This window comes from Hemicordylus capensis, chromosome 1 (genome assembly GCF_027244095.1).
Source record: "Hemicordylus capensis ecotype Gifberg chromosome 1, rHemCap1.1.pri, whole genome shotgun sequence".
Classification (NCBI taxonomy): Eukaryota; Metazoa; Chordata; class Lepidosauria; order Squamata; family Cordylidae; genus Hemicordylus; species Hemicordylus capensis.
Window position 1 is genome coordinate 52,735,532 of NC_069657.1, and position 25,879 is coordinate 52,761,410.

General features: G+C 41.0%; 1 protein-coding gene across 3 annotated transcripts in view; it reads right to left on the reverse strand.

Moving 5' to 3' along the window:
- MIPOL1 (mirror-image polydactyly 1) overlaps window positions 1-25,879 on the reverse strand; it is a 324,358-nt gene that overhangs the window by 296,447 nt on the left and 2,032 nt on the right. For all 3 annotated transcript variants that reach the window (XM_053275029.1, XM_053275075.1, XM_053275066.1), the window contains exon 2: window positions 23,054-23,192. The gene's annotated coding sequence lies outside the window, so the exon portion shown is untranslated. The remainder of the gene's footprint in view (window positions 1-23,053; window positions 23,193-25,879) is intronic.

Sequence of the window (25,879 nt, forward strand, 5' to 3'; positions counted from 1 at the left end):
GATCAAATTACATTTCAAGGGGAAAACTGTATTTAATTAGCGCTACCTAGTACCTTTACAGAGCAGTCACCTTCAGTGCAGTGTGGGAGGAACACCCCACAATTATTTCGACTTTTACCATTTTACATGGGAAGGCCAGGCTGATGGATACAAGGGCATTCTGCCCATCACCTCAGCATACTTACCCTAACTGAATATGTTTGCAGATAAGGAACTACATTAAAAAGAGGCTTTGATATCAAAACAATCATCAAAATTCAGGCTATGAAATCAGAAAGTGAAATATACTAGATCAATGACTGGTTTGATGTCAAAGGTTTCATATATTGTGCTATCATCTACAGATACTAAAAATTTAAAATATATCTACTATAAGTGGTTTCCTCTTACTGTCCTCAAAGCAGATTTCTTAGAATACTCCATAAAGCAGCCCTTAGGCCTGCAGCTTTCAGTGTAATAAACTATGGCATGTCAGCAATATGTGATTTCATGTAAAAACATCAGCTTAATAATTAGCCTCAGAGCTTCCATGTTTTGACAACAAAGTAGGCTAGGTTTAATTGTTTAATTGTTTTTAAGACATTTGATTGTTTAATTGTTGATTGATTGTTTGTTTGTTTGATTGTTTTTTAAGACATTTTTAAATTGGTGTTTATATTTGTATTTCTGTTTTAATTGTTTTTAATGATTTCTGGTTTTTAGCTGTAAACCGCCCTGAGCCAGCTCGGAAGGGCGGTATAAAAATCTAATAAATAAATAAATAGGTGACATGCCAGTAGCCACAATCTCTGCATTGAGGGGTTATGAAATTCTTATTAGTCTTGGGAAACAGAGTTTTCTTCGTATCTTGTCAATAGCTATACTAGATAGTTAAGGCTGTACCACAGGCAGTCACTTCAGGACAGTCCAGAGTACAAAGCTGAGATGAAAAGGGCTGAACCAGGAGCGAAGGAAAGGGGAGATGTATCAGGAACCAGGATCAGGATTCAGGAAGCAAGTCAAGAGACAGAGCTGAAGCCAAGGATCAAACTCAAGCACACAGTGTAACACCAGAATCAAGACCATCTTGATATGGAGAACAAAGCCTTAGTCCAAACACAAAGCCTCTATATCTTTCCTATTCAGGAAGGAGCCAGTGGTCAAGTCCACCTGTGTGGAGCAGGTCCAGGGCCTGAGAGCTCTGTGTTTTGATCAGATAGTGGGAAGCTATATAAGGAGTATGGCTTTCAGCCTCAATCCAAGGATCTCCTGACATATCTGCTGCAAATGTTACACTCAGTGGAGAAAGTCATTTGTCCTGCTGCCAGGAGTAAGGGTAAGCAGACATATTACAGACTCTGAAGTGCATGAAGGCCATCCAGAGTTTGGTGAACACCTGAGGGGCCAAAGTCAGATCACATGGTATTGGAACTGTTGTTTCCCATAGGAAAACCAAAAGAAACTTGCAGTGACTGAGCAGAATGAGTAGATCCCTGCCAAATGTTTATGGAGCCAAACATGTCCCTTTTCCAGACAACATCTGCGATGGACATGAGAGATTTGGTGTCCAGAATTTCTTATTCTTTAAAACTTGTTGAGAACCCAGAGGTCCAATATGTCCCTCCTGCTCTTTTGGCAAACTGAAGAAGAGGGGGAGACTAGAGAATTTCTTTGAGGATGGCTCTCAATGGACTTTGTGTCTGATAAATAATAATAGTGTGACAGAGTATAGGGAAAGAGAGACTTTGTAGTTGCTGTGACTACCCCCATCTCACCATCAGATAAGTCTGGGAGAATGGAAATGGGTGGCAGGGAATTTAAGTCCAGCAGTAGTGGGAAGAAACAAACCTCACCACATGGCAAACCAATCCCACACCTGAAATTTTAAGGTTCTGGAATTGCTTTATATTGGGGTAAGTCTTTTGAGTTTGAGGTGCTCAGAGGCGCTCTAACCCCTGGACCTTGGGGACCTGGCCTCCAAGGTCCGGGGGGGGCTCCAATGAACCAGGCGGGCCTCTGGGAGGCGGGGCTCCTACTGCCTTTCTGCACAGGCACACCTCGCAGTTTGCAAAGACAGGCAGGCCCAGCAGCCGCTCCGGTTGCCGACACAGGGCAGGAGGAGGCCTGCTCGACTCACCCCCACCCCACACATTGGTTGGTAAAGTAAGATACACGGTTCGGCATGGCAGGGCAGCAGCGGGGCGGGCACGGGGTGTTGGCAGGAGCCCCCCCCCCAATGCAGGGGGGTCACGTGGCAGGGCGGGCTCACAGCAGGGGTGGCCTCACGGCAAGGGAGTTCCAGGCACCAGTTTTGCCTAGGTACACCCCTGGAGGTGCTTGTTTTCTGAACTCTTCCAATCCCAATTTTGCCACATTACACAGTTGTAATTGAGGAGTGGGGGCAATAAAATACAAAGAAAATGTTGTGCATGTTAGTCATAAAATATACATCCCAGATTACTTTTCCTTGAGTAGATTTGCATGCCATTATGGATAGGAAAGCTAATTTGGTTTAATTTTTCTTACTTTTATTACATTTAGCTGAAATCACATACTTTGCCTATGAACCAACTTGCTGTCTCGATTCAAATAAAAAGATAATCTCCAATCTCCTTGTATATATAAAGTTGGGATCAGACACCTTCTAAAGATCCTGCAATCTAAATATCTGTCATACAAGAAGCCCATGTTGACAACTTATGAAGCACTATGAAAATGTTGACATATCATAGGTAAAGCATGCCATACTTGTAAGGAAGTATTTTATAAATTACTACAACAGCTTTATAGTAGGATGCTAAGTTTGAGATTAAGATGGCATTTACTTGTAGCCTTTAATCACTTTATTTACTTTGGACAGCACCTCTGCACCTTTAGTTTATTTTACTTCTTGTGAGTCAAATGACATGAGCAAAGCAATTCTGTACCTATAACTTAAAAGCCTATGTATATTATAAGAAACATTAGTTGGCATGATGCACAGCCCTCCATTGTTGGAAGAAGGGCTGTGGGTGCGCAAGCAGCTTTCAGTGTCCCTACACTGAAGGCTGTTTTGCGCAGCAGTATGGAGTGGGGAGCAAGAGTGATTTCTGCATGTCCCCCCTCCCTACCAAATCCCTTCCCAGTTGTAGGTCTGTTCCTGAGAGTTGCGCAGCCCTCAAGACATTATTTCTAAAACTGGAAAGCCATTTCGTAGAGAGGCGAGAGATGCAAAAAAATCGCTCCCACTCCCCACTCCAGACTGCTGCGCAAATCAGCCTTCAGTGTAGGGATGCTGAAGGTTTCTTGCACACCTGCAACCCTCCTCCCAGCAATGGTGGGCTGTGCATTGTGCTAGTCATTATAAGAAAACTCTCCAGCGCTCAAATATGCAAAAGCATCAATACCTCTACAACAGTAACTCTTTTTAATCATGTTAAATAGCTCCTGAGCAGATGTGTTCAGGACAACAGTGAATTTCTGTTCATTACATAGCAAATCGACTTTTTGTAAGATGCCTTAGAAAGAGTTGCACCAAGCTCAGCAAATTGTAATTAACCTTCTGTTATTGAGATGAATGGTTCTACTGTCATTTCATATACACTTTTTATCTACAACATTCAAACTGCTTCATTTTACACATTGTGGTGAAGTTTGAGTGCATATTATGAGGAGGGTAATGGATTTCAATCTCATCTATTCACTTTGTATTTCCTTCAAAAGTAATGTGTTTTCTAAGTGAAGGGCTTTTTTATGCTCTGACCTTGGCATCCAACGAGACCATACTGTGATTTATATTGAGAATTCCAAGCTTTTATCTAATCTTATAAATAAATGTAAAATGCATAAAACAATTATCCTAGAATAAAATTGAATTTTATCTCTCTGTAACCAGCTTGTGTCCATGCTACAAATTTCTATGTCTGAATACAATTCAAAATTAATATCAGCTATAATTTATTTTCTGACTTTTCATTATCTTGACATTTTAATATATTTTTTATATACTCAGGCTTTAACTTTATCTAAGGCTTCAACCCCATACAGCTGATTTTTAACCATGCTCTAGGTATGTTCTCAGAATATCGATTTAAGGAATATTATTTTTGAAGAAACACATTTCCCATTTACAAACCAAAATGTACAGCATAATGATATGAGAGAGGTGGAGGTGGGGGAGGAATAGGTTTTGCTTCAATGTAAAGAAAGATTAAGGGAAAATTTATTGTGTTGCATGTCAATGATCCAAGGGCTATGTGCTCTTCTGATCTGGGCTATTATATAGCAGATTAGGTTTAATGAGGAATAATACAGACATCATGCTTGACTTTAGGTGGCATTCCTAAATGTATGGCCATATTTGCAACTGGCAGTAATCAACACCTCTCCAGGAGCTGTCTCTACATTTCTATTTTGCACAACAGAAGTTAGCAGTCAAGGAAATAAACTTCTAGCCCGATATCTGTGAACCTTAATTTCTGTTTGCCTTTGATGGAAGGCCATTCAACCTTTCCCAAAGTATGTATGTTCGGCCCTCTAAAGAATGAATGTGAACAGTATTTAAGACTTTGCAGATGAGCTTATATGCCCTCAAAGATCAATCAAGTTGTCCTCATTGCTTTTTAAAAACTAGTTATTTCCACCCAAAAGCTTTAGAGAAACAAATATGCTGTGACTCAGCAACTTGTCCAAGTCCACCCAGTTAAAGATGTAGTGCGTCATCTCAATTTATTTCTGGATTTAAACATAACATTATCCCCTGCATCCTACTGATCTTATGGTAAACATACTTTAGTCAATGTCTGCTGGAAGCAGTAAGTTCAGTTTTGCAGATAGACACAGAACTACATGGACTTCCTCAAATAGCAAGCCAATATATAAATCAAACACCAAATCTGGTCTGCAGAAATCTTTATTCAGAAGAACACAACTCTTCTCTGACACACAAATTCTTACTACACTAAGCCAATTCAGATATCTGTAGTTTGCTGGGTCATGACGGAACCATGAGGAATCTGCACACTCCCTCCTCCCCTTAGCTCAGAATATAGCACATCCTAATTTGATTACACCATAGCTCGGTATGTTGTCTGAACCCAGGAACTGCACTTTACAGATGTGGACAAATTTGTTAAAAAGTGTTTTATGTCTCCTGAAAAGCGATTAAATGAAAAGCAATTGTCCTATGTATAGCTGCATGCCTTTGATATGCCATCGAGTAAAGCAAAGCAAGTGTGAAAAGAGATAAAGTATTGCTTATTCTACAAAGATATTCTAAAGTGGCCTGGACACATTTGTTGGTACCCCAGAAAAAATAATAAATAACTGGATTAGAGTGCTTTTTCAAATTAGTTGTTTTCTTTAATTAGTATCACACATGTATCCAATCGTGCAGACAGTCAATCAACCTATTTAAATGGAGAAAAGTGGTCACTCTGCTGTTTGGTATCATTCTGTGTCCAACAATGAACATGGACCAGAGAAAGCAAAGGAGAGAATTGTCTGAGGAGATCGGAAATAAAGTTATAGACAAGCATGTTAAAGGCAAAGGCTCTAAGGCCATCTCCAGGCAGTTTGATGTTCCTGCGACAACAGTTTTATTTATTTATTATTTATTTAATACATTTATATACCGCCCGAAAACCAAAGTCTCAGGGCGGTTCACAATCACAAAACAACAATACAAATAAATAAAACATTAAGATCAATTAAAACTCCAAAAAGCTGCTTAAAATGAAAACAGTTTACAATATTTAAAATTACAAAAGCTAGAAGGCCTGGTTAAAAAGATGAGTCTTCAAAGATCTTTTTAAAACCCGCTAGAGATGGGAAGAGTCTTATGTCAGCGGGAAGTGCATTCCAAAGTCTCGGAGCAACAACTGAGAAGGCTCATCCCTGAGTGGCCACCAAACAACTTGAAGGTAGCCACAGACAGGCCTCCCTCGACGAACGCAGTGGAAGATAGGGATAGTGCAGAAGATGATGCTCTTAAATACCATGGGCCTAAGCTGTTTAGGGCTTTATAGGTTATAACCAGCACTTTGTATTTTGCCCAGAAACCTATTGGCAGCCAGTGTAACTCCTGTAATATAGGAGTAATATGGTCTCTTCAAGATGTCTCGGAAACCAACCTGACTGCCGCGTTCTGTATTAATTGTAGTTTCTGGACTACGTACAAAGGCAGCCCCACATAGAGCGCATCGCAGTAATAAAGTATGGAGGTTAACAGAAAATGTACTACAGTTCTGAGGTCATGAATCTCAAGAAATGGACACAGCTGGCATATCAACCGAAGCTGATAAAAAGTGCTTCTGGCCACTGCCTCAGCCTGAGAAACCAGAGAGAGGTGTGAATCCAGAAGCACTCCCAGACTGCATACCTGTTCCTCCTGAGGAAATGTGACCCCATCTAGAACAGGCAGGTCAATATTGTTTCCCGAGTAAACTATTATTCCCAGTTGCAAATATTATTAAGAAGTTCAAGGTCCATGGGACTGTAGCCAATCTCCCTGGATGCAGCCGCAAGAGGAAAATCAGCCTCAGAATGGGCAGGATAGTGAGAATGGTAGACAAAAAGCCAAGGACAACTTCCAAAGAAATACAAGCTGAAATCCAAGGTCAAGGTCCATCAGTGTCTGAGCACACCATCCATCATTTTTTGAGTGACAGTGGACTCAATGGAAGATCTAGGAGGATTCCACTGTTGAAAGGAAAACATAAAAAAGCCAGACTGGAATTTGCTAAAATGCATATTGACAAGCCACAATGCTTCTGGGAGAATGTCCTTTGGACAGATGAGACAAAACTGGAGCTTTTTGGCAAGTCACAACAGCTCTATGTCCACAGACGAAAAAATGAAGCTTTCAAAGAAAAGAACACCATATCTACTGTGAAACATGGAGGAGGCTCGGTTATGTTTTGGGGCTACTTTGCTGCATCTGGCATGGGGTGCCTTGAGTCTGTGCAGGGAACAATGAAATCTCAAGACTATCAAAACATTCTAGAGCAAAATGTACTGGCCAGTATCAGGAAGCTCTGTCTCAGTCGCAGGTCATGGATCTTCCAACAGGATCATGACCCAAAACACACAGCTAAAACACCCAAGAATGGCTAAGGACAAAACATTGCACTATTCTGAAGTGGCCTTCTATGAGCCCTGATTTGATTCCTATTGAACACCTATGGAAGGAACTGAAACATGCAGTCTGGAGAAGGCACCCTTTAAACCTGACACAGATGGAGCAGTTTGCTCAGGAAGAGTGGGCCAAACTACCTGTTGACAGGTGCAGAAGTCTCATTGAGAGCTACAGGAATTGCCTGTTTGCAGTGATTGCCTCTAAAGGTTGAGCAACAAAATATTAGGTTAAGGGTCCCGTCATTTTTGTCCATGCCATTTTCATTTGTGTTATTATTTGAAATATTCTGTTGCATCAAAACTCTAAAGCAAAGTCCGATTTTTGTTAAATGTGGAATAAACAATGATGGGTGCCAATTACTTTTGTCAGTTTCAAGTTATTTCAGAGACAACGGTGGGTTCTTCTTTTTTCATGGTGGGGTACCAACACATTTGTCCATGTGTGTAAATTTAGTTTACAAGTGACTGGAAACCAGAGCAAAACAATTTCCTTTAATGATTTGTAAACCACTGCTCTTGGGTCCCGACAACAAGCAGAGCAATGGTTTAATGAAAAATTCCCCAAGTGTGGTAGGTGGGAGGGGGTGAGCTCTCAGGCTCAAGGTCAACCTGCTCATCTTGAATCTGCCCATTGTCTTAAACCATGGATTCTTTTTGTGCGAGTTTTAATGCAAGAAGCTTTTTCTACCCAGTATATTGTTCTCTATGAAGACCACAATGGGGGGGGGAGTGTAAGAGCTGTCTCCTCTATTGAAATAAATAGGGAAGTCCTTACAAATATGATAGCCCCATGTGAACTCTTGAGTTCCAACAACTGCAATCAAGTCACTGGATTAGAGCAACTCTGCAGATGCAAATGTGATTGAAATCAGTGGGGTTTATTACATTTAGGATTCTCCTTCCAGTTATCTCAACAGGATTTTGGTTCTCTGACAATACTACTGCTTCCTTCTACAAGGGATTCAGTGCAATTAAAATCTCATCTATATAATATTTGAAGACAGATCTAATTAATTAAATGACTGTGCATTCCTAATTCCTCTCAGGACTCATTTTAACAATTTGGATGTACAGTACAAAGTGAAGATCTGCATTGTAAAAAGAACTGGATACTAACTGGTAATTATTGTTGGCCATGTTAGAATTTGCTCTTCTGTACTCCCTCCCCTTCTGGCCCTAATGCTAAGAGTGTATCAAGACCTACAGCTACCAAAGCGCAGTTTCATGTTTCCAGTAGGAGAAATGCAGCACAGTTGAACCTATGAATCTGCCTTGTACAGAGTCAGACCATTGTTCCATCTAGTTCACGGCTGCAAACTTCAACCTTCCAGCTGTTGTTGGATTACAATTCCCATCATCACCAGCCACAGTGGTCAATAGTCAGGGATGATGGGACTTGTAGTCCCAAGAGGGCCAAAGTTGTACAGCCCTGATCTAGCTCAATACTGTGTGGCTCTACAAGTTTCAGACACAGGCTTTTTCCAAGCTTATCTGGAGATGACATGAATTTGGGACCTTTCTGCACAAGCACGGCTTTAACACTGAATTACAGCCCCTCTCTCTGTTTTTGCCCTGGCAAGAACAGGAGCATCACGAGCATCTTCTCTGAAACAGAGACGATGATGAGAGACTCCTCCAGCACCTATACCACACCTATCTATAATTTAATCTGTGGAACCCTAAACACCTATCTGTAATTTTCCTACACCTAGACATTAAACACCTATCTGTAAATTAATCTGTAGTTTATAGTGGGGAGCTACCAATAGCACTAGTAAATGATGGGGGACGGGTGGTGGTGGGGAAGAGTCATATTGATTTACACTGAGGTTGGGCTAGAAAACGTTAGGTGTTTCTAAGCCCTGCTTATGAACTTGCATTTAAATGATACAAATCTACTCTCTCAACTCTTGAACATACACAGATTTGTGATCCACACATCAGTTGCCCTTATGCTTTTTCAAAGTGAAACCCACACAAGCTAGTGAAACATCAGGTAATTTACATGCCGTAAGAAGGCAAGAAGCAACACTTTCTACATTTATTTCAATTTAGATTAAGGGCGGGAGGAGAGGAGACAGTATGAAACATTTTGATCTGTACCTTGCTGTACGATCATTATTAGGAAGTTTGCACTAAGGGATTTGATCTGATAATAAGCCACTACACCAGCAGATATTTCAGGTGGTACACAAGTAACCTAGAATCACAACATGACCTAGAGAGTAACAGGTGCCAAAATCCTCTTTATTTCAGTGGGAGAAATTTAAGCATAAGCTTATCCTGAAAATCAAGTTCACTTAATGTTCAGCTTTGGTTGGATCATAGCCCATATGAGTCAATCAGTCCCACCATGCCCCCATCTTCAGCAGATGCATACCTCTGCTAGCTGGGCAAGAGGCACCTTTCAAAGTGGTGATTCCCATTATATTAAGCAGGGGCAGAGCCACTGGCCCTATCCAACCCCAGTGGCTATTGATGGTGAGGCTGTTCTCACAAGCAGCCAAGACTGGGCTAGGGCAGCTAAGCCTGGGCTTGGCTGCCCATGAGAAGCCCAGTGGTACCCACCAATACTGCAGCGGCAAACCCACTGATTAGCTGAGGTTAAAGGTGCAAGCACAGCCTTAACCTGGGCTAACTGCTCATGCACAAGCACTGGCTGCTCCCAGCCACCACTGGCACAGGAGCGGGCTCCTGGCCTTTGCCAGGGGTGGTGGTCCACACAATGCACCACACACTCATGCGGTGCACTGTGTGATTTCCGGGGTCCAAGACCACGTGTCCCAACCTCTGCGCTGCCTAGGGCAGCACCAGACTATCTGGGCGCATGATCCTGTGCCAGTGGTGGCTGGGAGCAGCCAGTGCTTGTGCATGAGCAGTTAGCCCAGGTTAAGGCTGTGCTTGACCCACCCAGACATGGCAGCCAGATCATCTGCGGGGAAGACGAGCTTCTGCTGCCTTCCCCGCCACCCACCATCAAGCCCTCTCACTCTGTGTTTTGTTTTAGACCTTGAGCCCTTTGGGGACAGGGGAGCCATCTTCTCCATATGGTTCCTTTTGTTAATATAAACCATTTTGGGAATGTTTTGTGAAAAGCAGTGCATAAATATTAGTAGTAATAGCAGCACAGCACATCCTTCAACCCTGTTGCATGGCATATTACAGAAAGCAGGGATCCAGCAAGGTAGATTCAGGATTTACTTACCAACTTTCCATTCTGGTGGCATTTTGGCTATTACATACATCAGCACAAGTATCTAGTCTAACGTTTTACAATGGGACTAGAGAAGTAGAACTTCTTCTTTGTAGAAGAAACAGGAAGTGAAGGGGTAGTCAGATAGACCCTGAAGGCTGAGGGAAATAATGTGCCATAGGAGTAATGTGTGCAGAAGCACACATTAAATCAAGAGCTTACTTCCTACCATGAAGTTGTTTCTGTGAGTCAGATTCAGCTTTACATGGACTCCATGAAACAGCGTGTACTACATTTCCCCAGCACCAGCTAAGTCAGTATAAATTGCACTTTTTGCTGTTGCAGCAATATATACATAGACATATACACTGCAGTCAAATAAATAAAGAATTATTCAGTCAAAGTATTTTTGAGAGAAGAACTCCATGAGTCTTAAAATATCCTTGACACCAGGCCAGATCTCATAATTAGGGAGAAAATTCCTGATCTTCATGGCAGTCAATAAATACAATAATAATAATGCATGTGTGTGTGCACGCACACATACTAGTTCACTGAAGAAACAATTAAAATTAAAATGCAGTTCAACAATTTATGAACAGCTGGTATAATTCTATGCTTGATGGCAAAGTTATGAAGCTCTTGGTTGCTTGACAAGACAGGCTACAAGCCTGAATGAAATCGTTCAGCTTAAAGAATTAGAATGAGGCTGATGACTGATGTGTTACTGAATGTGACAGGGAGTCGTCTGTTTTAAACAGGATCTTTACTAGGATGTACTGAAAGCAATTTTTCCACTACCTTGAACCCACTAAAGCTTTTCTCAGTAGAATCTTACCATAGCTTATTCAGACAATAGGCTTGCTCCAACTGTTGCCATTTAAATATAACAAAAGCAGGCACTGTAATCTCTCTTCAATATTAATAATTCAAATCTGAAAAAACCAGAAATCTTCAGAGTATATTTTTCTACATTCATCCCATCAAAAAGAAGCCCCAAGTCATGCAACTCATAACTGTACACTTTAATTTCTAGAGCCTCCCCATCTCTGGCATCTTTTAAAAAGTCTCTAAAGAGGCATTTCTTCACCCAGACTTTTAACTGATATTGTTTTGACTGTTTTAATGTTGTTTTTAGAATATTGTTTTAAAATTTTAAATTGTGTTTTAAATTTCTTGCTTTTAAATTTTTTGTTTTTGTTTTTAATTAATGTTTTACTTTTAATCTTGTTGTAAGCCACCCAGAGACGTAAGTTTTGGGCGGTGTAAAAGTATGATAAATAATAAATAAATAAATAAATAAATAAATATTAAAAGGACACGTCCTTACACTATAATGGTGGAGGTCTGTGCCTTATTATAATGCAACAGCTTGTCAGCTTTCATCGTTTTCATCTGGAGAAATAGGTACTGCTTTCTCTCAGATGCCCAATGATAAAAAACTGAAATATGTTAAATATTTCAGCAAACCTGAAATATGCATAAACACATCATATGTACTTGGATGAAGTATTACAAAATATGCTGTTATATATGAATGTGCTATGCTACACCTCACATTCAGTTTCCACAAATGATGATACCACTAACTATGTACAAGGGATTTTTTGTGTGAGCTTCTTTTTTTCCTAAGAGTCAGTAAGGGTCCCAAAGAGTTATCTCTTGAACACATGTTGTTGAACATCTACATTAAATTGCTGGGGGGCAGGTTGCTCTGAGATTAAGATCATGGTGTCACTAACATGTGGACACCATTCATCTCCTCTCTCTTCCATCAGAGGCCTGGGAAGCTGTTAATGGCCTGCTTGAGCCTACAGTCAGTAACAAGCTTGCCAAGAACAAGAACAAACTTAATCCTGAGAAGACAGAATTGCTTCTATTCAATAAATGTGCTAATCTGAGCACTGGAAATACGGCCTGTCTTGGATGTGGTTGCATTCATGTTGAAGCCACAGGTTTTCAGAGGGTGTGTACCTGAACCCTGGTGTGCCTTTGCTCACACAGTTTGTGGCAGTTCCTGGAGACTGTAGATCTGGTCTACATGATGCACGGTCTAACAACATTGTACTGTACGCGTAATGTTTTGCTGTCAATGGCTGTAATCAGTCTTACTGCTACATCTCATCTGAATTCCTACAACAGGTTGCCTTTGAAGACAGTTGGGAAACCACAACTAGTCGAGAATACTGTGGCTAGATTCCTATGGAAGCCAGTTATTTAGCACACACAACTCCCTTGCTACTACAACTGCAGTGGCTCCTGAGCCATCTGTGGGTCCAATTTAAAGTGCCTTTTTGACTTGTAAAGTCCTAAGTGGTCTGGGACCAGTTTACCTGAAGGGCCACTTTCTTCCATATGAATCTGCCTGCACACTGAGATCTGCTGAAGAGGCCCTCCTGCTGCATTCTACCAACGTTAGAGATGCATTTGGTGAAGATAGGAGAGCCAACCTTCTCCATGGCTGAACTCAAGCTATGAAACTGGCTTCTGCAGGAAACCTATCTTGCCCCATCTCTGATGGTCTTTCACCATGTAAAAGCATTCTTGTTTTGGTAGGTCTTTGGGACACGGGGTGGGGGTGCTTTTATGGTTTGTATTTCTGTGGAGACAGTTTAACTCCTTGATTTTATTGTATTTAATGAGAGTTTTTTAAATTGATCTGATGTATTTTAAATTATTTTAGCCATTTTGTGGGTTCTGTGAATGGAAAGGTGGTATAAATATTTTTAATAATAAGACAAGCATCATAATTTATTCAAAACTCATCACTTGCAGTAGTTACACCCTGATTTGGTCAGCAAGACATCACCACTCAGCAACAAGAAAAGGGATAGAAGATTGTGGGTATAAAATGTCTATATCAGCAAATAATTAAAAATAAATACTGTCCAAGAGACAGTAAATCAGTTAGAATAAACTGCTTGGACCCACAGGTTCCAAACTGCTACCCTTTAAAAAATTACCGTACATGAAAAACTAAGTTAGACTTGGCCAACAATCTCAGAGAAATTACTCTTGGGTACTCCTGGGTACTCCTGGGTATCATCAGAAGACTGGGATCCTATAGGCAATAGCTGAAGCGGAAAGAACTTCCACTTGTACAAGGGAAGAAAACTCCAATTTATGCTAATTCATGTATAGGAAAATCCCGGTATTTAAGTGGGTTCCATTCTCAGCTAGTGCTGTGGATACCAAAAATGTGAATACCTATATATTGGGGGTTAGGTTCTGAAGAGGCAAAAATTGGCCCCCAAACAGGGAAAAATAAGAAATAAAGTCAGGTAAAAGTGCCCTACCATGCTCTGCAGGTCCAGCAATGCCCCACAAGAGGCTCAATTCTGCCATTTATTTATTTATTTGCTTTAAATTACAGGGTTTGGAGCGGGGGGTGTTTCTTTGGAAAGAAGCCACAAAACGGCTTTAGAGCACCAAACAGCGGCTGGAAATGACCTTGGAGGTCATTTCTGGCCACCCCTGATCCACGGATCTAGCCCTTTTAAAACCCATTTTTTCCTCACGTATACCAAGACTGGATGCCATTCACCCAAGCACAGATACACAAAACCGTGGATGCTGGATCTGCAAGCAACAAGGTCCTCCTGTACAACCCCTTCATGTCACATTCAGTGCCAACAATAGTCAGGAGGCACAGCAAAGGCAAAGGACTTCAGGAGCTGGCAGTGGGTCCTGTGCTGAGGAATGGGCTTTGGAATACTCCATGATGTCAGTCACCAACACTGGTCCTGTCTCATCCCATGCCATTCCAGAGGTCTCCCAGATCTCACAAGCAGCTTTTAAAAGTCTGCAGATAGGAAGGGAGGTGTGGAACGTAGGAACATAGGAAGCTGCCTTGTACCAAGTCAGACCATTAGTCCAGCTAGCTCAGTTCTGTTCACACTGACTGGCAGGTGCTCTCCAAGCATTAAGGCAGGAATCTCTCACAGCCCTACGTGGATATATTAATGAAGCTGGGTCCTTCTGCATGCAAGCATGCAAATGCTCTTCCACTGAGCTATCTATGGCCCCATTTCCAAAGAGAAATATCTTATAGCACTTACATGTAGTCACCCATCCAAATGAAAATCAAGGTGAACCCTGCTTAGCAAAGGAGACAATTCATCCTCTCCTCCTCCTTCCACAAATGAGAGACTGCTCATGGTCAATTGGATCCTAGCCTAAGTGTTTTAATATATGAAAAAGGCTTCCGCAAAATAAGTCATAGTTTGCATTCCAAGATAAATGTGCCCTGAAGGAAGATGTGTGCAAGCTAAAGTTCCAAACTCATTATATTGGGCATTGGTAAATGACCCAGACCTGGTGTACACATGTAGCAAAATGAAGTGGTAGAATGGACCATACCACTTCAGCTGTAGTGGAGGGAGGTCAGGTGGCCTAGTGGCTAGAAAGCTGCATCCCATCCATAGTTACTGACTGCTTGCTGGACTTGTGGAGGAAATTGTGGGGGAAAGGGAGAGATTTAGAAACCACCGCAAGTATTAAAAAAACAATTCAAACTCAGACATTCAAATACTGTGACTGTCAAACAATTATTTTTTTACTACTCTTAAATCCTGCCTATTAAAATTGTTGTGCAATACTACCAAGTTCAAATGAAGGGGGTGGGGAGGAATCTATATGGCTAATCTCTGAAAACCAATAATATCCAGGTAAGAAGCTCAAATTTATTTTCATCCATCAAAGACAGACCGAACAAGGAAAAGGTACTATTTCAACAGAATTCTAACTTGTTTTGTTCAATCACTTTGACAAATGTCAAAACATTACCTTTCCCTGCCTTACATTTAACACCGTTCCTTGAAGCTTGAATGTGTTCGTTTATACTTGCATAAATATCAGCAAAAGGCTTCTGCAGATTCCTGTTCCGTGTGCTGTACAATGACATGACTCAAGTAATCCATAACCTTTGAAAATAAACTTTACACCCTTCTTCTAGGGTATCAGATATTGCTCAGCAGCATAATTACACTACAATAGTGCTAGTCGAATCTGGGTTACCTAGATTGTGCAAGACAGACAAAAACTACAGAAGTCTCAATTCTAAGAAGTTTTCTTTTATTACAAATTCCATCAGTCTTTATTACGGTATCAGACCAGCACAAGGTAAAAGGAGCATGTAACAGGTTATACTAAAAGCAACCAAAAGCGATAGAATCTGTGCCTATTAGCATAATGACTGTAAGGCTACTATGAAATTACTAGAAGATTAAGAACTATGAATGTCTGTAAAAACAGATAAAGGAGCCATAAAATTGCCAAAACAGTAGCATGTAGCTAGAGAGTCACGGTAGGGTTAAAATCAATGAGATAGTGTTGAAAGTTACATGCTATAAGATATAAATTGCTGCAATGCTAAAATCTTTAAAAAATAGTAAATAATAAACAGACTTCAAAAACAGTAGGGCTTTACATATTAATACGTGAGGCCTGTTATTGACCAGGCAAAGTCATTTTTAAATATCAATTACACTTATTAGCAAGTTCAAGAAATGAAATATATGTAATAGAGTTTGTTATTAATATGCTTGCAAAACGGAAGAAAAAGAACAGTTTTAAATTTGTAGGATTCCAACTTCAAATATTATTCATTTTATTGGGTAATTACCATACCACATATGGTCAAATTTGAATCTGAGAAAAAATGTTGTGCTTCTCTAGGGCATGATATTGTTTGTGAATTATTGAATGTTAAAAATCTGTTGAGAACAACAGATAAAGTATGATTATTATATTCAAAATTTATTCTAAAAAATAAAACAATTAAACCTTTTATTCTGCATATTCTGGTGTAAAAGCAGTGCATTCAGTTAATTTAAGTGGCAGGATTGTCCATGCAAAACGTTTTGCGTGATGTTCAGAATTTCTTCTAAAAAATACCAAAAGAATTGCTTAAACTTTTCACTGAGCATATTCCAGTGTAAGCAGTAATGCATTCAGCTATTTTCAGGTGGGATTGTGTATACAAAATTTGCTATTTTATTTCGTGCAAATAAATTATTTATTATTTATCATATTTTAATACTGCCTGATATGTACACTCTAGGCAGTGTACAAATTTTAATATTAAAAATCACAGATTAAAATACATAAAACACAATAAAAACAATATAAAAATTATTAAAATTATTTAAATTAATAATTCTAATTAAAAGCTTGTGAGAACACGAGAGTCTTCCTGAAAACAGAGAAGATACTCTAATTTCAGCAGGGAGCATATTCCAAAGCCCTGGGGCAGCCAAAAAGAAAACCCGGTCCTGAGTTGGCACCAGACATGTTGGTGGCAACTGTAACCAAACCTCTCCAGAAGATCGTAAAAGGCGGCAGGGTTCATGATAAAGGAGGCACTCTCTTAAATAGCCTGGACTCAAGCTATATATACAATAGATTAGCAATGGAACTTCAAAAATCTGCACGTAATCCCATGCATACTTTCTTTTGACTAAACCAGACCTTGACTAATTTTCTTGGATCTAGGAGCCAGCCCAAAAATGTATGCAACAGACAATAAGCTTGACAAAATTACTGGATTCAGTGATGGTCATTGTGGAGGGTGGAAGGGGCTTTTCTTTATTCCCTTTACAACATTTATTCACTAGGGCTGTACACAGAACCGGTGGGGGGCAGCTCGAGGGTGGAAGGTGAATACTTTTAAGAACTGGGGAGGATGCACTTAACCCCTCCCCAATGTTTCCCGCATACTGCCCTGCTGTCCCGTTGCCTCCTCAGACCGGAAGTACCCAGTGCACATGTACATGTTGGGTGCATGCGCACACGCACCTGGTACTTCTGGTCACTTCCGGTCGAAGGAGGCAATGGGGCAGCAGGGAGGTACACTGCCACCTCACCAACACTGTTACACTGCAGTGCCGGCGGGGGAAACATGGCGGGCGGCTAAGTGCACCCTCCCGTTATTCCCCACCTTCGAACTGATCAAACTGCTGGTCTTCTGAACCTTTTGGAGGCCCGTAAAAGGTTCATGCATATTCCTATTATACACCACTCTTCAACCAAAGTTCTCAAAGCTGTTTACATAGAGAAATAAATAATAGAGAAATAAGATAGTTCCCTGTCCCCAAAGGGCTCTCAGTCTAAAAAGAAACATAAGGCAGAGCCCAGCAACAGCCACGTTTCGGCCACCAGGCTGTTCTGGTGGCGGCGGCGGCGTTCCCTTAAGGGTGTGCCTGGTACTTCTGGTCACTTCCGGCCAATGAGGGCAACGGGGTGGCAGGGAGGTATGCTGCCGCCTCAAGGGACTTTGGTACAACGGAGCACCGGTGGGAGAAATGCGGTGGGAGGGGTAACTGCATCCTCACCCACCCTTAAGGTAACACTCCTGCCGCTGCCGGAATGGTTTCGGGCACATCCCTAGTGCATTACACAGTCTCGGGGCAGCAACCGAGAAGGCCCGTCCCCGTGTGGCCACCAGCTGAGCTGGTGGCAACTGCAGATGGACCTCTCCAGACTACCTCAATGGGCGGTGGGGCTCACTTTAAGGCTTTTAATAGCTGATTGGGTCCTTCTGCATCTTAATTTTAATCTTGTGCTGTGCTGTTTTCATTATCTATTTTTATTGTGGTTTTTATTTTATTTCTACATTTATATCTAGCTCTTCTTCTAATGAGTCCAGAGCAGTCTACATGGTTATTCCCTACAGTAGGGATGTGCTCAAAACATGGTTCGAAGTGCAGTTTGAGCACTCCCAGGGCAACTGGGTAGGGAGTTTTAAGCAAAAGGAGAGCAGGTGCCTGCTCTCCGCCACCCCTTCCAGCTTCCTGCTGGGGAGGCACACGTTCCCAAAAGCCCTTCATGCCATCAGCATGCACAATGCGTCAGCACATGCTTGGGCACCCTTTGCATGGTCAACAACACCATGTTGACCATGCAGATGCTGCCCCCGCATGTGCGGACGCTTTGAGCATGCACATCCCTACCCCACAGCAACCCTGTAGGTAGGCAGACCGTAGAGCATTTCAATTGTATGCTTTCATTATGGAAGCTTGAAGAATGTACAAAAGTGATGGAATTTCATGCATTGCTCAGTCAATATGCTTAGTTTCCAAGTGACACCAAGAGATTTTGTACATTTCCAGTTAAAATGAATATGCAATACCTGCTTAGTCTGTCAGTTTATGTGTATGATCTCCAACTATGCTGGAGGTTATGCATATTCACTGGCAATGCACTGAATTCCCCATTTGTGCTGTCAATCTCTGCACATCCTCTAAGCCTTTTCTTTTGCATGTGCACATAAACACTGGCAATTGTGTTTATACACTCACATAACCTGTACAAAATATAATTTTGAAATATTTGGCTCAAATAGTCTCTCTTGGTCAAACAATAGACCTGCACTGCAATTCCAAACATGTTCTCTAGAAGACAGTCTCACTTATTTCTATGAAACATAAGTGAAATACGTGATTCTAAGTCATGGCTTTTAGAGACCCACTGTTGGCACATAGCTCCATCTAGTGGCAATAGACACTCAGGAGAGTGAACTGCACCTTTTTGGTTTCATTTTTAATACTTTGTTTTGGAGTAAACCTCCCCTAAGTGCTACCCTTAAAGAAAGGAAAACATAAAATAATATTTTTATTATTCCAAAATAGGTTGCCAGAACCTAAGGGGTATACTCGTGGGTCAAATGGGCCGTAACCCAAAGTTTGGCTTTAAAAAAGCCAAACCTGCCAACCTTCAAGGCATACATTCCTGATCGTCAAGTAGATTTATGAATTTTAGTCCTTTCCAGGATGATTATCAGACATAACTGGTAATGAAAGAGATATTACTGTATTTTGTACAGGTATGTTTGTGGCCATCATTTCTTCTAGAAACACACACTTAAATTTTAGCTAGCTGCTAGACGTTAACAGAACAAAAACGGAGTAAGCCAAAATGAGAGGCAGAAACAACTTGGGCCACAAATAAAATCTTACCAATAAAGATACAACTCCTCTTATATCCCACTCTCAAATACTTCTGTTGGCATTTTAATTTAACCACAGTTTGTTTTAACAATAATAAACAGTGTGCTAATATGTGCAGATGTGCAAGTTTTATACACTGTCCCTTTAAACAGCATAATGAAATAAGAAATTCCGTTTCACAAGGATATAGGTGTGGACCTATATCCTTTTTCATAATGTATGGTTAAGTACAAACATAGACACATAAAGTACCTGGGGACTAATAAAAGAAAAGAAAAGAAAAACTGCTTTAGAGATGGAGCCAAGAATGTAGAGTTATAAAATGTTATGTTTACTTTTCTCTCACAGACAGAAATAATTGGCAATGGAATAAGTTGTGCACTTTTCATACTTTTTCTTATGCCAAAATATTTACTGTATCCAGATTGTCACATTCTAAAAACAAACATAAATTGTAATAGTAATAAATGAAATGGTTTAAAAGAGCTGTAAAGTGTTGAGCTGTTTGTAGTACCTCAACTGCTTTTGAAAAAAAGTGTTTGAAGTTGGATTTTAACATCCAACAAAATGCGAGACAAACATATATTTTTAAAAGAAAACAATCTTGTAACATCTTAAATTACAGCATAAGCTTTCATGGACTACCAAACACCTGGAATACATTTGATTTTAAGCTGCTGCAAGACTTTTTGCAGTTTTTGCTGCAACACGCCAACACAGCTAACTGTCCCCCGCTAACTAAGCAAAAAAGGCACCTTTTAAAAGTGCTGATTTTCTTTCTTTCGCAGGGGGAGAACAGACCCCAGGGATGTGCGAACAGGATTCAAACTGACAATTCAATTCAAACAGGATTCAAACGGACCCAACTTGGTTTTGGTTCCAGTCAAACTGGACTCAGTCCAGTTTGAACGCTGAACCTTTTCAGAACCTTTTCTGGTGAGGATTCCCCTTTACCAGTAATGGGGGAGGGGGGCTTTCCTAAGGGTAGAGCTGGCAAGAGGAAGGAGAGTCATTTAGTACTTACAAGCCCCATTGGTGGCAGCGGCGGTGGCCGTGGGGGGGAGTGGCAGGGGATCCCCCCCTCGCGCCAGCCTCCCCCAGAGTAGCCAGGGCTGACGGCAGCCCAGGTTGGGCCTCTGCGCGTGCGTGGAGGCTCTTTTAGTGATTTCCACACATGCACAGAGATCACTACAATGGCATGCACAGTGGCCCAAACTGGGCTGGAGAAGGCCCAAACCGCTGCCAGCCCCGGCTATTCTGGGGGAGGCTGGTGGGGGTGGGTGGGGGAGTCGCCACCGGTCCCCCTACCAATAGGGCTTTTAAAATACTAAATGATTCTCCTCCCACCCGATCTACCCTAAGGGAAGCCTCCTTGCGGCTGCCACCCTCCCCCCCCCACACACACCTGCGGCCACTGCCTGTCCGGTTTGCTCGAACCGATCCAGCAAACACACCCCTAACAGGCCCTACTGATGACTATCTTGTTTGTTTTTTAGATTGTGAGCCCTTTGGGGATAGGGAGCCATTTTATTTATTTACTTATCTAAATGTAAACGGCTTGGGGAACTTTTGTTGAAAAGCAGCATATAAATATTTGTTGTATTGATCATATAGCTACCTCTCTAGAAATCATGTATTTATTACATATTCCCAACATTTCCTCTAAGGAGCTGAAGACATGCACAAAGTTCCCTAGTGGTTTTCGATCCAGGTACACACCAGACCGAGACCTACACACCAGACTTAGCCTCAGCAATGTGACTACATCATGTGTCTTCAGATGCCATCTCAGGCCTCTTAGAATACACATTTATTTATTTAGTAAACATATTTATATGCCACCCCAAACCTGCATCTCTGGGCAGTGTACATCAAAAACAACACAAATCAAACAAAACTAAAAATGAATAAAACATTTAAATCATTTAAAACCCAACATTAAAAGTATTAATAAGGTAAGGTGTGCCGTCAAGTTGATTTTGACTCCTGGCACCCACAGAGCCCTGTGGTTTTCTTTGGGAGAATACAGGAGGGGTTTACCATTGCCTCCTCCTGTGCTGTATGAGATACTGTAAATTTAATTAAAAGTCTGGGTGAATAAACGTGTCTTCAGTGCCTTTTTAAACGTTTCCAGAGAAGAGGGGGCTCTTATTTCAATTTGCATACTAACTGTAGCAAATGTAGGTATGTGCTATGTCAGAGGTTCCCAGCTTTTTTTATTTTAACAAGTATGCCCCTTCTGTTGCAAACCTTCAGTTCAGGTACCCCAAAGAGATCTTAGTGTGTGTACATATATGCACCCACAAACTTAAATGTTTCAGTTACACGACAAACTACTCCAGTCACTGGCTTAAACTCATGAGTACTCCCACTGAAATTAATGGGACAAGTGAACTTGTCCCATTAATTTCAATAAGATGCTTATGAGCAACTTAATCGGGATGCAAGCCAGTGACTGGAGTAGTCCATCTCATAACTAACATATGAGAGAAAGAGAGTGAAGGAATGTGTGTGTGTGTGTATATATATATATATACACACACACAGTGTAAGCATATGTGTATGTGTGTGATGTGAGCCAACAATTGGAGTAGCCTGTCTCCATAATTGTAAGACTCATTTATGTTGTTAAGTCTCATTTGTGTCATGTGGGGTGTGTGTATGTACACACACACCTCCATCTCCATCTCCGTATCTCCCTCTCCCTCTCCATATATACACTCATACATACATACACACACCCCACAAATGAAAATCTTACTGTTAGGGAGACAGGCTACTCCAGTCATTGGCTCACATCAACAATAAGCTGCTCATAAGCAGTCTTATTCAAATTAATGGCAACAGATAGGAAACCAAGAGTGTGGCTACAGCATGGAGAGTCCAAGTACTCCCTGGGAGCCCTTCAAGTACCCCCCTGGGGTACTAGTAACCCCTGTTGCAAGCCACTGTGCTATGTTATAGAATATACTCTATTTGTAATGTATTAGACAAAACCACTACAATTACCAAAATTTAAGACTACTAGGTTTTTTTCTGGATGTTAGAAATCAGGGTGAAATTTTAAATTCAGAGTAATCTTCAGTTTGAATAACTACAGGTATCTCTCTCTTGGCTTCACATTTCCACACTGCCTGCTCCAGTCCCTTTTAGCCAAAACACTGTCAAATGCCAGCAGTGTTGTACAAGTGCACCTTTCCTGGATTGTACAATTACCCTTGGGTGCTAGGAAAAATCAGCAAGGAGTGTTTATCAAGTGTGAACTACTGAATAAAAACACTTCCCTTTCTTGACATTTAAAATTAGAAGGATGAAACAAACTTTTTAAATGGCTTTGTTTGAAAGCATGGGTGAACACACAAGCTGGGCACAGGTGTATTTCCCAGGGGAGTAAAGAAGGATCAAAAGTAGAGGAGGCCTCAAAGTACAGATATTACTTGATGCCCAACAAGTTTCCAGGCCTGTTACTAGCACACCTAGACTATAAACAAGGAAGGGAGGCCAAAAGAACAAATCTTGTTAGCAGCTATCCAGGGCGGCCAGGAGCTAAACTCTTTTAACACCTGGTTTCCAGTAGAACATGCTTACCAGATCACAAGGGCCAAGTTCAGACAGTAGCCATATTGATGAATTTGTTCCCTTAACATTCTCCCTTCCTGCAAATTACAGTAAATTTGAACTAAAGACTGTAGTTTAAAACATTTTAAAATCCAATTGCAAAACCTTGGGAAATCTTGAATAAGGTCAGAATCTTTACAACTTTAATCGGCATTCCGGAAGATTTTCATTGAGAATGGATTACTATTACTATTCTAGTCCTTACCTGAATTATCAATCAGTGGCTGGCCATGCTGAGAAACATTCAGATTAAATCAGGTGTGCTCCCAAACTTTTATCCTAGCAAGACATCTTGACTCAAAAGGTGAAGTGGGGGAGAGTGTTCATTGCTCCCCACAGGTTAACTAAAAGCAAAATAAAAAATAGCAAAGGTCACACTCATACAGGTCTGACTGAAAGCGGGGGAAATGAAACACCACTTTACTAATTAGGCATTTCCTGTTTGCATGTTTGTCTCTACAACTCAGTATTTGTCTTGAACACAGACTGGATATGAGAATGTGATTTGGTATTCCTGTTCAGAACACAGCTCTACACAATGCTCAGATACCAGCTTCAACCCTCTATGTGCACTATAATGCAATCTGTCTCTTGAGATGGGACAATGAAACTTGGTATGTATACTGACAACATCACTCTCTAGCTGAAGTTGGAACACTACCTTGAGCCCTGCAAAAAAAAATTAAGTGGGAAGGAGGAGAGGTGTATGGCAGGTCTGCATAACATAAGGCCTGGCCCTCAGGGACTTTTTTGCTGGCCCGCAGGTAGGAATATCCTGCAGCGACAGTAAGAGCCATGAGGAGCTTCTGTCCTGCTGATAGTCAGAACTGACTTAATGCAGTTGGCTGCTGGAGATCAGATTCCTCTTGCCTTGGGTGAGAGCCCATGACACAATCTCTCATCCCGCTTTCCCCTTGCTTTCCCCACTAACTCCAACCCTCTGCTCCCTCACTTTCATTAATATTTGTAATAATAAATTCTAATGTAATAATTAATGTGCTGATTAATATGTGTGTTCTGGCCCACCACGCCCCTGGTATATGGCATCCAAAATTTTGGAACAGTGGTGTTGGCACCTTCCTAAGAAGCTGCCAACAATTTATTTATTTATTTAAAATATTTATACCCCGCCCCTCTAGTGCAAGTAATAAAATTACAGATACAAGTAATAAAATTAACTAAATTAAAAAAGAAAAAAGTCAGATTAAAAACCACAATTATTAGGTTCAAATTAAGACTGACAATTACAAAAAGCTAAAGAAGCTAAAGAACCTACCAGATATAACAAAATAATAATTGAGCATTAAAAAGCCTCCTTTAAAAGGTGTGTTTAAAGATGTTTTTTAAAAACACTGGGGGAGGGAGCATGGCGAAGCTCTTCAGGGAGGGCATTCTAAAGCCACAACCAAAAAGGCCCTGCCTGTCTCTAGTCCCTGCCAACCGGATCTCTGTTAGTGGTGGGGTCATGACACTGTTGTGCCAAAGGTTTAGATGCCACCAACTGTACGGAGGTATCTAAAGTGAGGCTTCTTGAACATTTAGATTTACTAATAGTATTTTGGATTTGGAGCACCCACCATTTTATCTTTCCAGATGAAACAAAATAATAAAGACATTAAAAATAATAAAGCTGAATCAACTTAGAAATAAGATTTGCAATCTAGCACTTTATTCTAAATGTTAGCTTTATAGATATTAAATTTCTGGTTTCCCTTCTGCTTCTGGTTGCCCTCCCCTCCCCCACTGCTGTTAGGGCATTTCAAGAGGCCTCTCTTTGATCCTCTCCAGTAAGCTGATCATAGCTATTCCTACCATCTGGAACAGTATCTCAGATACACTGTCTATTTCCAGATACAAATGATCAGAAGCACAACACATAAGAATGTAATGTATACAAGCAATCACAGCTCAGAGAAAATTACTTTTGGCAATAGAACAGTATAAGAGATAAAAGAATCTCTGTGTTGTCATGCACAATGTGGACAGTTCATAAAAGAACTGCTTTCACATGTTATAGCTATATGTAGTGAAAGTCTTTCAAATGGCCTCTCTCCTATATCTGAATAGTGCTCTATCTATCTATCTATCTATCTATCTATCTATCATATTTTTATACCATCTGATATGTGAGGTGGTCAATCTCTAGGCTTTGACATATATGGACCATTGAAAGGCACCATTTAACCAAACCTGTTTTGACAACCATTTCTCTGCTTTGGAATTAAGTATTGCCTGACCAGTGTTCCCTCTAACAGAGATTCCCAGATATTGTTGACAACACTAACATAAACAGTAACTTTAAACATAAAGAATCAGCAACATAAAGATAAAACATAAAGAGCAGCAGATTTACTTTTCTACAAGATCCCATTTCAATTCTCTCCCGCGCAGTGAAGTGGGACCCAGTCAATGCAGATGTTACATTTTTTAGAATCTATGCCTGAAAGGGAGTGATGCATTTATCTGCGGACAGAAGAATGCAATCCCAAACCCACTTTCAAATTGTGGATTAGGAGAACAATCCTGGACATCTTCAAGTAGGCAGGGCCAGGAAAGACCCTTGTCTAAAACCTCAGAGAACCACTGCCAGTCATAGTAAACAATATTGAGCTAGATGAGCCCATGTCTTGACATAGCACCTTTCTAAGTTCATATGCTTGCAGAAACCTCATTGACAATTGGTGAGAGGAACATAGGAAGCTGCCTTGTACCAAGTCAGATCATTGGTCCACCTAGCTCAGCATTGTCTACTGAGGAGAGCTGGTCTTGTGGTAGCAAGCATGCATTGTTCCCTTTGCTAAGCAGGGTCCACCCTGGTTTGCATTTGAATGGGAGACATGTGAGCACTGTAAGATATTCCTCTTATAGGACGGGGATGCTCTGGGAAGAACACCTGCCTCTTTGCATGCAGAAAGTTCTACGTTTCCTCCCTGGCAACTCCAAGATAGGGCTGGGAGAGACTCCTGCCTGCAACCTTGGCGAAGCCGCTGCCTGTCTGTGCAGACAATACTGAGCAAGATGGACCAATGGT